Here is an 11,836-nt window from a genome sequence, read left to right on the forward strand (position 1 = left end):
GGCCGTGATTTCAGGTATGCTTCCTGTACCCTATCCACACAATGTCACTTGCAACAATACCAATATGACATATTTATTATGATAATTATTTATTAATTACTGTTTATTCAATTATAATTTATTGGTGCTTAATTCCTTAACATTATACTTTATTCTTTATACTTTTATTTTTACTTCTAGCATATATTTTTAATAGTGCTGGCAATTTATGCAATGGCCGCTACACAACTAACATTTTTATACTTCGCACAACTATAATACATTCTTCTTTATATTCTTTACAGTTCTTCTTTCTTTCTTTACAATTATTACATTCTTCACAACATTCTCTACAATCATTGTATTCTTCATATTCATTCATATTCTATATGAATTTTTATGAATATCAAGAATGTTTAGGATACAAAAATCTTAGAAGTAAGATAACTACTACGTTATTAAGTATGGTGTTGACTCCTTTCATTTACCAAATCAGTCATTTATAGAACTTTGGATTTTTATCATACCTGCATCACATCTCAGAACTAATGCTGCGATATAAAACCAAAAATCAAATCAAAATCAGATCAGAACTAATGGTCTTCATCCAAGAATAAACAAACTACACTACAGAATTATTAATACCAGTGATTTATTAGTTATATTTTCTCAACTTTTTTTTTTCTGCTTTTAATTCTTCTATAAATATCTTTCGTTTGCTAAATATGAAGTGCAATTCAAATATCGACGCAAAGCAATTTAGAAAATATTCAATCTTGGGTTCCTTTGGAAATTAAATAATATTTCTGGAGAATAAATTTCTCCTTCAAATGAAATAGTTTTCATTTGAAGATTGAATGAAAAATTTCGCAATTCCGTTACTGTAAGGGCTGCAAGCGAGATTCTTTCATTACGAAATCTAACATACTTCCAATACTAATTACTAGAACCACGGCCCAGATCGTTGCTTCTCAAGCTCATTACATCTATTGCAGGGCAATGTAAAGACGGTTAAGAGTAAAAGTATCTCCAGCGGAAACCTAAATGGGGGGAGGGGAAGGTTGAGCGAATTCCTTCACTACAGCTACGCGAGAATGAGTCATCGTCGCGTGCCAACACACTGCAGTAGTCGCGTGCTTCACTTATCATTGTTGCGTGGATCAGGTGGTGACGTCACGTGTATTGATTCTTTCTCTGTCGGTACAATATGCCTCCTGTAATATCCCGGAACGCTGGATGTTATCAAGGGACTAGTGACAGTCCCAATCCCTGACTAAATAAACACACCATAAGGCGATTGGATCAATTATAGCTGTTATTAGAAAGCAGATCTGAATTTGGAACGAGTGCTTGCTTTTAGGATAATGCGATAGAAACCTATTTAAATACGTTACCTGGGGAGGAAAATTTAATTTTTGTCAGCCGCTTTCCACAATGTTCTGCTTTATTTCATTTCATTTGCAATTTACTTTAACATTTGCTATTTTGAGGAATTCGCTTTCATATTCACGCACGCATGATCAGCTGAATTATTTTCTCCTCTAACAAAACCGAACAGATCATCAGGATGGACTCAGTCAAAAGGAAACAAAAGCGTTTCGCTTTTATTTCTGCAGTTTAACTGAATGCACACGAGTAAAATCACACAAGGACAAATGACAGCTCTTTAAGCAATGCGAAAAGAACACACTGATTGAACATGCAGAATTTTCTTAAAATTCAACAAATTTTTACTGTACTATATTATCTAATAATGGCTGAATTTGTGCTGCACATATTTAGATACCCTTATGGACACATTAGGTGTCTGGATCAATACATGTGGCCGAAAGCTGGCAACCACTTGTAAGTTGGAGCTACAGCACATAAAAAAAAAAAAAAAAAAAAAAAAAACGGTGGTGGGGGTACAATATTTTTGGTCCGTTTGATGATTGTCTTGTGATCCGATAAAACCATGTAAAATTTAGTGTTTCACACACAAATGGTCAATATAGACATTTTTTTTAGTCGTCAGCACTACCTGGCATGCTATTTTTTTATATCACCCTAAAAAAATACCGAAAATCAGTGTCTATTTTTGGATATGGCAATTCCAACCAAGCGATTGCAATCGCGAAGCCCTAGCACAGACTTCGCTTTCGTTTTTTTTTTTTTTTTTTTTTCCTCCTTAATCTAAGCTATTCATATTTTTTACTTAAACTTTCATAGCGGTCCACCACGTGCATTTAATCTGCGTTGCGTGATGTCTTTTATTTATCGAGTTTTTTGAAGTGTTGTGCATTAAAGTATGAACAGTGATTAATTTCTTGCTTCCTATAGAATTATGCTTTTATTATGGAGAGATTTGGAAAGCTTAAGTTTTTTTTTATTGTTCTTGTTGAATCTAAAGGCTGAGGGACATTAAAAAAATTTATTCATGCTTTACAGCAAGTTTAGAACTTTTTATTTATTCCACTATTATTTTAGCATTGATTAAGTGGGCAATACGTTTTTATGCCCTTTTATCAACACATTTAAAAAAAAGGAAAAACTTTCCTACTTTGCAACAAAAATGGGTAAACTTAATAAACAGAATAAACTCCTCTCATTCCCATTAAGTTTAATACAAATACAGATGGTTCTCGTATTCCGCGACACATTCCTTCTTCAGAAGAATGGCGTAAAGCGAGAACACCTTAAGTGATTCACAAGAAATAATGGAAAAGGTGAGTGAGAGAGGTTGCGCACCAGGGCGCATTTTCATAATGATATCGTTATTAAGATTAAAATGCTCTTAATTATATCATACAAAGCTTTATCGTATTTACACCGATTTCTCTGATTCCCTTTTGGATAGACATTTACTTTTTTATAGTTTTGGAAAAGTTTATAGATAAAAGTTCGTTTTTCTTATAAACCTTACCATAATCAATAATTTTTACTGGACAACTACACTGTCCAGTATATTTGCATAATTTGTTATTGAATATCGCACAAATTAAGAGAAAGCCAGTCCGTTTAGCAGCTACCTGAGAAGAGTTTCGACAGTAATTAATAAATTAAAATTTAATTTAATTTTGCTATACGGCTTTTCCATATAGCCAATATTCATCTTAATGACTTATATTTTACATCAATAATAGTGACCTTCTTAACTCATTTGTATACCTTTTCATATACTCACAAGAAACATTCACAGAACAGCCCAGCTGCCAACGTATTAGATGTTTCCAGAATAGACTACTCGGTTGATCATCATCATCATGGCCTCGCAAGCTGACACAACTCACCCTCCCTTTTGCAGCTCCCTAAAAATGTGGAAGAAAAAAATCTAAAAATCCCGAAGCACACACGTACACACTAGAGCTTTCTAATTGCCTACGATTGACCTGAAAAGCTTGTAACGACGACTTACAGTATGCAAGTGTTTTCTGATTTATACCGTTTCGTGCAGATTTAGAGGAAATTTTCAGGATAAGAACAGGTCGCCTAATGTCGCCAAGATGAAGCTGAAGATGAAACATTCGTGTATCGTACCGTAAATGTTTTCACTGGGAGGTCATTAGCACAGTATGTATTTCTGATAAGAACGTGCTCAAGAGCACAATAAATTACAAACAAAATTATAGCTATCTAAGTTATGGAAGGACGTTACGTGGTTGTTTTCTATTAAGATTGTTACTATATTTAATACCACTCTTATACTACGTGAAATTAATAATATAGTTTATTAAGCTATTCGACTAAACTACTATACATTAAGGTGACGTTTCGGGTATCTTACCGCCCATCATCAGACCATGCTGTTAGAGAAACACAAAATAGAAAAGGTTACAAATTTTGAATACTGTATTTCCGAATATTACAGTTACAATTATCAAATTTTTACAATTCCAATTATAATTACCGATACTGCAATTACAATAATCATATTTTTACATTTCCAATTATAATTACTAAGATTACAATTAAATTGGAATTGTAATATCTTAGTAATTATAATTGGAATTGTAAAATATTGGTAATTATAACTGTAATATTCTAAAATATTCAAAATATTTGGAACCCTTTCTATTTTCTGTCCCCCAACAGCATGGTCTGATGATGGGTATCGGTAAGATACCCGAAACGTCACCTTAATGTATAGTGGTTTAGGCGAATAGTTTAATAAACTATGTTATTAATTTCACGTGGTATAAGAGTGGTATTAAATATAGTAATAATCTTATAGCTTGATCTACATTTTAATTAAAATTCTTATTATAAAATAAAAATTAAATTTAATTCTAAATAAATTCAAATGGAATTTAAAATAATAATGTAAAGCTTTGTATGCAACTGCATAGTGAACGCTTCATGCCTATATAACCTCATATATATATGCAGTTTGATTTCATACCTGAGAATATATACCACAGCCTTCTAGCCAATGGCTGACCCTGGATTGACTCATCAAGTGAAAAATAAATTGATAATAATGATAAATAGGTAGATTAAGATTATGTAGGAGTTTTTCAAGTTGTGGGCCATCGACAGATCTGAATTTGATCGACAGGTTTTAGTGAGGCCTTCACAACGTCATAAAAATCCATTTAGCTCTAGCGGCGCTGTTATATGTTTAAGAACGGACACACACACACACACATGGTGAAGCAACGAACGTCATTAAAACTTAAAAATAAGATTTGTATGCAAAACTGCAGAGTAATACTAAACATAGCATCTTTCGGTCAGTGAACAATAGTGCTGCTTAATTCATTGTTGGAGTTTAACATCCTAGTTTTTAATATAGTTCCCAAGTGTTCCCTTAGTGGGGCGCTCCCTGGGGGAACACTTGGTTCTTTGGGGGGCCGGCGCTTGCTGTTTTTATGAAGCATTTTTAAACAATATATGGACAAACCATCTCACTAATCCAAGTACGAAGTGTTTTGTATCCATTTCTATTATTCGATAGTATGAACCAGAGCTGCAATGCTCTGGTTCATACTATCATATTGAGGTAAACTTCTCTTATTCTTTTACAAATATTTTTATTATTCGTATTTTATTTCTTTGAGATTTAAATGTATTGAAGTATATATTAATTTATAAAAGTATGTATATTAATAGCTAAATTTTATATCAAATCTGTTAATTTCACTTGTTCTGGAATCTGGAAGCGCGTGAAATTTATGACAAATTTTAAGGGGGCTCAAGGTATAAAAGTTTGGGTACCTCTGGGTTATGCATATAGTTCTGATAGACTGACAAGGATGAATATATCACATCAGCAGAGGAAGAAAAGAGTTCGAAATATTGTATAGAAGCAGTTCCTGGAATCACTGCAATGTCCTCCATATGACACTATCAGAAGGCAAGATGGAATGCGCCAGTATCAGACCAGCAAATAACGCCACAGGCTGCGCAGTGACATCCATGGCGTAAAATATTGACACTCTTTATTGCTATTTAATCCACTTGGTTAATGCCAGGGGTTGCTGGTTTTAGGAAATGTGACTGCTGCCCAAAGCAGGGGAACACATTCAGCCATTTCGACGCACTATCTCCGTTTCACATCAGTGACAATGCGTTTCGTTCGGATGATGCCTACTCGACCCCTTCAGACCGAGTAGTTTACATGAATTTTTATGGCAGCTTCTGACTTTTAATGCATGTTCTGTCACGGTCGGTCCACATCTAACATTTTCTTACACGTCGTACAGCAGCCCAAGTATTAGAGATAAGTAATCTCACCGACTAAAAGCGATCTGGCAATCCGCCAGCACGTACTACACTCGTGACCCCGCTTTTCCGGTCGGTAACAGTTTTGTTGGATCACGGCAGCTGATTACTCCGACTGCCATCGCCTGTCGGGAGTGTGGAGTGATTAACGGCGAGGTCACTCCCATTTTTACATGATACTCTCGACACCCGTGGCGCATCATGTAAAAATTGTAGGGACCCCAGGCACACGGGACCCCGAGAAAGGTAGCGTGAGTGATTAATGAGGAACAAGAAATGTGCATTAAGCATCGGGGCTTCGTCGTCCCGATGGATGAAGGCAGTTTGGCCGACGAGAAGTTTAATTAATGGCAATCCGTAGCAAAAAGACGCCATTGCCGTCTGACGACAGAGATGCCGATGAAATATTGCTCGTCTCCATTCTGTCCTCACTGTGTAATAAGAAGTGATGGGCAAGAACTGGTGTACCATGAAAGCGCTAGCACCGTTTTGCCAATATCAGAATTCAGGCGGCAGCGGGTATCTAGAGAGGATCGCTGTTATCTGTGACTTGGGAAGTGTTGTCTCTGTGTGTGGAGAGTCGTGGAGTCGGTTCTTGACACGGGCAGCACGGAGATGTAATGATGGTAGCGATAATGTAACAGTGAGCTTTCATAATTACCGGCGCGTGCATCGCTAATATGATCCCAGAGGAGAAACAGAATGTTTCCGCACTAGAAAGGAGTTTTATGACAGTTAAAACATGTTCTGAACGTACAACTTTCACTGATACAAAAAAAAAAAAAAAAATATATATATATATATATATATATATATATTATATATAAAATCATGAAATGTTTTTAGTGCGGACTAAAGTATGATCTAAAAGCAATTTCGAAAAATGGAAAAAAATAAAAATAATTAAAATAAAAACATAATATAACACACTAACCTGGTTCGATATCACTGTCTGTCTTTGGTCCAGTCCATTGATCATAATGTACAAATCAGCGTCGTGCCTTATACTCTACGACACATTTTCAAAAGAAAGACATCTGAAAAATATTTTAAAACAAAAAGAGCCTCAGTTCAAAAATATTCTTTATAACTGTAAAAGCTTTATTGTAGTCAAACTCATATCACCAAATCATGTATGCAATAATAATAAATTTAGTATCCTTAAAAATAAAACCTGAACGTGTCTTTTCTGCTTCCACATATTATTCAGTAAAACTCAAATTGACATTCGAATTCCAGTCACTTCTTCTTTTCTTTCTTTCTTTCTTTTTTTCCCCCCTATAATGTTCTCTTTATTTATCAAAATCAATTTAGTAAGCGATTTTGGTTCAAACTGTTAAGGACTCCTGGCAAATGCAGTATGTCTATAGTAAGAATTAATTGGAAAATACGGAATGTGCATTGTTTCCAGTGCAAAGGAATAAGGGGGTTACAATTTCAGTTTAACTACAAAAGTTGTTCAAATTTCTTGATGAAGTTGCCACTGTGCTGCTGCTGCTTGCACGGTTGTAAACTAAATTAAGACAGAGGTTGTTTTTATTTCCTTATACTTGTCTAAAGTAGCTTCGTTACTTCAAGCAGCTCAGAAATTAAGCTAAGAAATTCTTTGAAATGTACCTCTAAGTAAGATACACTGCTCGACAAAATGAACAGAACAAAATGTTTTTCATGAATATTTTATTGTGAACAGTTTCGGCAAAGGCGAATATTTGACATAATAGGCATCGTGGCATGCAAATTCCGAGTATCCAATGGAAATCGACCTATCACCTTACAGAGCCACAGATTTTACAAATTATTCATGCTTATAAAAACACGGGTTGCGACCACATCATTCTCATTTTTGGCTTACTAAGTGTGATAGCCATATCTCCAGTCTCAGGATGGTAAGTCATCGTCGTTCAGATGATTCTTAGAGATAAAAGGCCGTTGCACGACTTGAAGCCGGGCAGTCGCAGGCTGCGTGACACATTACGCAAACGGAACTATGGAACCAGTTTCAGGAGACAGGAACCATTAAAGAGTTGGTCAAGGTTGCCCGAGGGCTATCCTACGATGGAATCCTACGATGTCGTGTCATCCACTGTCTCTCTAGGTTGCTGCCGCCACAGATAAAAACTGCGTTTAGAAGGCTGAATTAAAGTGGACTCCATGCAAGGAAGCCAGTGGTTTGTATCCCATTAACCCCAAACCACCGCAGAGCTCGTCAAAACTGGTGCCATGAACATGTGACTTGGAGTCCTGACAAATAGGACAGAGTTCTGGTCTCTGATGAGTCCCGTTTTAGCCTACAAACAGATTCTAGACGTTGTTTCATCTGGAGACAGCAAGGAATGTGGTATCATCCCTCCAACATGAGAGAAAGGGACACTTCGAGTGGAGGCAGCGTTCTCGTGTGGAGCGAAATAATGATCAACGGCCGCATCTCTCTCTTCATGTTTTTGACATGGGTACCATAACTGTGCAAAGGTACCGCGAACAGATTCTGGAAGCCTATGTGCGACTTTTTAGGGGTGCGGTTGTCCCAGATTTTCTTTTCATGGACGACAATGCCACTGCACATAGAGCTCAAGTAATGGAGCAATATCTTGAAACTGAAGATATCCAACGACTGCCGTGGCCAGTACGATCAGCATAATTAAATCCGATCGGACATGCGTGGGACGCCCTTGGGCGTTGCATTGCACGTCGACATCCAACTCCTCAGTCACTTTGTGAGGTAAATTCTGCGCTGGTGGAAGAATGGGATTTCTTCCTACAGAATCTTATACACACCCTTATATCGAACATGGTTCACCTCTGTCAGGCCTGTTTAGCCGTTGGAGGAGATTATATGCTGTACTAATGTGGTGTGACCATATTTTCGAGCATATTGTATCGACTTCTGTTATGTGATTTTTGGTAATTCTGATACAACCCCTATAAATGTCCCTTACACTTGTCCGAGTTTCTAGCTGTCTCCTCATTTCATCGTTATTCTATGGTACACGACCACACCATACCAAATTTTGTCCCGCTTCATCGCAAGCTGAACGTTTTCTACGTATTCTGTTAATTTTGTCAAGCAGTGTAGTTCAGCTATAATAGCACTTACATACTTATAGTATAGGTACGAATAAAGGGAACTATAACCCTCTTGTTGTGTTGTACTGATAAGAATACCCATTTCAGACATTCCACTGAATTCTTAACATAGACATACTGCATTTTTTACGAAACCTTAACCGGAAGTTGGCACCACAATGCTAAGTAATATTATACGAGTAATTATTATTATTATTATTATTATTGCAATAAAGATTTCTACTTCTTATTTTAGAGAAGTTTTACTTAGTAGTGCGGTATAGGGAAACTGCAAATGCTTGTGGTAGCAGCCTTAAAATTTGAGAGATCAATGCCTTTCTCAATGTGTAGAGTCTCTTTTTTGCCTGTGTGTAATATAATGATGTAAGTCACACTACAGTTGCTCGAATAGTTCCAAAACTACAACTGTTTGACTGCAGAATCACGCAAACATAGCAGCGACTGAAAAAGATGGCTTGGTTATTTATTTTCGGGATTGAATCCGAGTTTCTGGAAGCCGTCGCTTAAGATTAACACTTGAAAGCCCTCATTTGAAATAAATTAACACAAGGTTAATTAATTTCAAGTGAAGACTTTCAGAAACTAGCAATTTTTAAGTACTTTTATAGACTTCTCAAGTTGCCGTAAAAGTTCTTTCCGGCTGATATTGGAATCGCGGCTTTTTCCCCAGCGATTTTAGCCGAACGTTGTTGGTTTTTAGACGCATTAGCAACTCGGGTCATATTGCTCTATTGTATGTTATTTTTGTAGAAGCGTCTATACACGAGCTGATTTGCGTGTTGTGCCGGCTGGAATTCGGCTAACTGCAATTTCGATTGAAGAGGCCTTTAGAAATTCCTCTAGCTATCCAAAGGACTCGAACTCGCATCTCTTCAAACCTGTGTCATGAACAAAAACCACAATTAATCTTATCAGTGTTATGCAATAGTTGTTGGATTTTAGTACGTAGTTATAAATTATTAAATGTAAAAATAATAATAAATAAACTATAAATATAAACAGTGGATAATAACATATTAAATTCGATTTCCACAAATGCTAATTAGTCATAAGGAACTTGCTGCCCGCATTCTAGCCAGTTCTAGCCCATGTCCAAAAGGGATTAACTGCCTCTGCAATGGAGGCTACGTCATCCACTGTCATCGAGAACGGTATCTGAAAGAGCCAATGAACTATATTGTATTGCTCCTACTATGGTTTTTGTTATTATTTAGGGGCGTAATAGTGCAAGAGCTGCTGGGGTTATATTGCGCCAATAGCATAGTACCATAGTGACAGTCTGCATTTAGTCTTGCAAATGCATGGCAGATGTGGAGTCCTCCGTGACAGTATAATGGTTTCGCCAAGTAACTCGTTTGTAGAGGGCTGGATTCGAATCCTCTCGGGGGATCTAAGCATTTTTAAAGGCCTTTTCAATCGGGGCCGTATTTATCCAATGTCCGGTGAAGGGAGTAGGGTTCCCCCATGAGTTATTTCAGAGTTTTCAGCTCGCACAATGCGCAAACTGGTCGTGAATATACAGACATAATTAATACAGCACAATACGGTTTAGATGCTAATTTAATATAAATAATAACAATTATAACTAGATGTGGAAAAGCTTGCATGTGATGTAACTGTGCTAGTTTTTCCAAATTACTTTACCAAATCATGAAAAGTATCGACTTCAACATTGTTCACGAAGGAGGTAAAGCAGAAGTTGAAATTCATGCGGTGTCGCCTCCACACTGAAGCCTTGTATGCGATAATTCTTTATTAATTCACCACATTTAATTCCTTCAAATGTCAACATATTTAAATGATACCCATTGTTTTATACCACTACACATGCTATGGTAGTTGAGATGCATTTGTCCAAAATTATTGAAAAAATGAATCCACTCTTTCAACTGCTGAAGAGAAAATTCTAAGCTACTTAAATGGATAAAACACAATGCTGTCATAAGAATATGTTTCTGGGCATTTAAGTACTTTTAGTGTAACATAACATTTTAAAAGTCTGATGCGACAGAAATTTTAGCAGTAATATAATTATCCAAATTGTTATACAAGTATTAAGTTCGAATCTCCTTGATAGTACAGTTCACTACAATAGGGCACAACCAAAAAGAAAAATTCGAGGTAGTTTTCCTACGATAGTCTAAAAGAATAACCTCATCTTAAGAGAAACAAGTATGTTGCACAAACTGTTTAGGGCACAATTTACTAGAAAACAACGGACCAATCCAAAAAGAAAATACAGATAGATCATCAGACGAATGAACATCCGATTTCCTAGATTATCCCCCGATCGGTCGTGAGAGACATAGAGCTGTAGCTCGTATTTGTTGTGGTTTCTTGGCGTTCATATTTTTATATACACTGACACTCGCTTAAGATGTTTCATTCGGGACCAAACAATTAACATCTTAAGCGGATAAAAGCCATAAGATAGTCGAAAAGTACTTTTTTTACCAAATTGAATATTCAGACCAGAAAGGCATTCTTGTTACCGTAATCAATTGTTTGTACTTTATTATAGGCTTCGACATCTGGTCAAGTTGAACAAGTACAGTTAATTGGCCTAATTCGTTAATACAACGTGTTAACTGTATAGTTAAGACAAATAAGAAGTGTCCAGAACTTGGAGAAATGATTGTGCATTAACAGATTAAAAAATTCTAAATGGTTGTTGTCAAACGTAAGAAAGCTTGGTAGAAAGGTAGGATAAATATGAAAACGAAAGAGCTTTATTAATCTTGGTAAAGCATAAAAAATATAAATGGCAGCTGTAAGTAATGCCATTTTCCCAGTTTAGGATTAGGGTATCATAACACTTTTTTTTTTTTTTTTCTCAAATGGCATAGATCTCTCATACGGAGCACAATATACCTGCGCAAGGAGACTTGATACTACATTATTTCAATTAACAAATCATGGTTTGTATTCTTAGAGTATTTCCACCTTAGAGAGCATTTTACAAGTATTTCTTCGTATTCAAATAATGCACAGCACAGGCCCAACTACTTGGGCCTGTGCTATGCATTTCATGGAGCATTATTTGTTCAGATGGGGCACCAGTTTAGGATTAGGG

The 11,836-nt window shown here is 36.2% G+C and overlaps 1 protein-coding gene across 1 annotated transcript in view; it reads right to left on the reverse strand.

The window, feature by feature from the left end:
- Positions 1-3,162, reverse strand: part of Snup (snurportin-1) — a 285,875-nt gene extending 282,713 nt beyond the window's left edge. Inside the window, exon 1 of the mRNA XM_090377225.1 lies at positions 3,143-3,162. The gene's annotated coding sequence lies outside the window, so the exon portion shown is untranslated. The remainder of the gene's footprint in view (positions 1-3,142) is intronic.
- Positions 3,163-11,836: the final 8,674 nt, after the last annotated feature.

This window comes from Mastigoproctus giganteus, chromosome 7 (genome assembly GCF_048544385.1).
Source record: "Mastigoproctus giganteus isolate SK-2022 chromosome 7, ASM4854438v1, whole genome shotgun sequence".
NCBI classification, from domain to species: Eukaryota; Metazoa; Arthropoda; class Arachnida; order Uropygi; family Thelyphonidae; genus Mastigoproctus; species Mastigoproctus giganteus.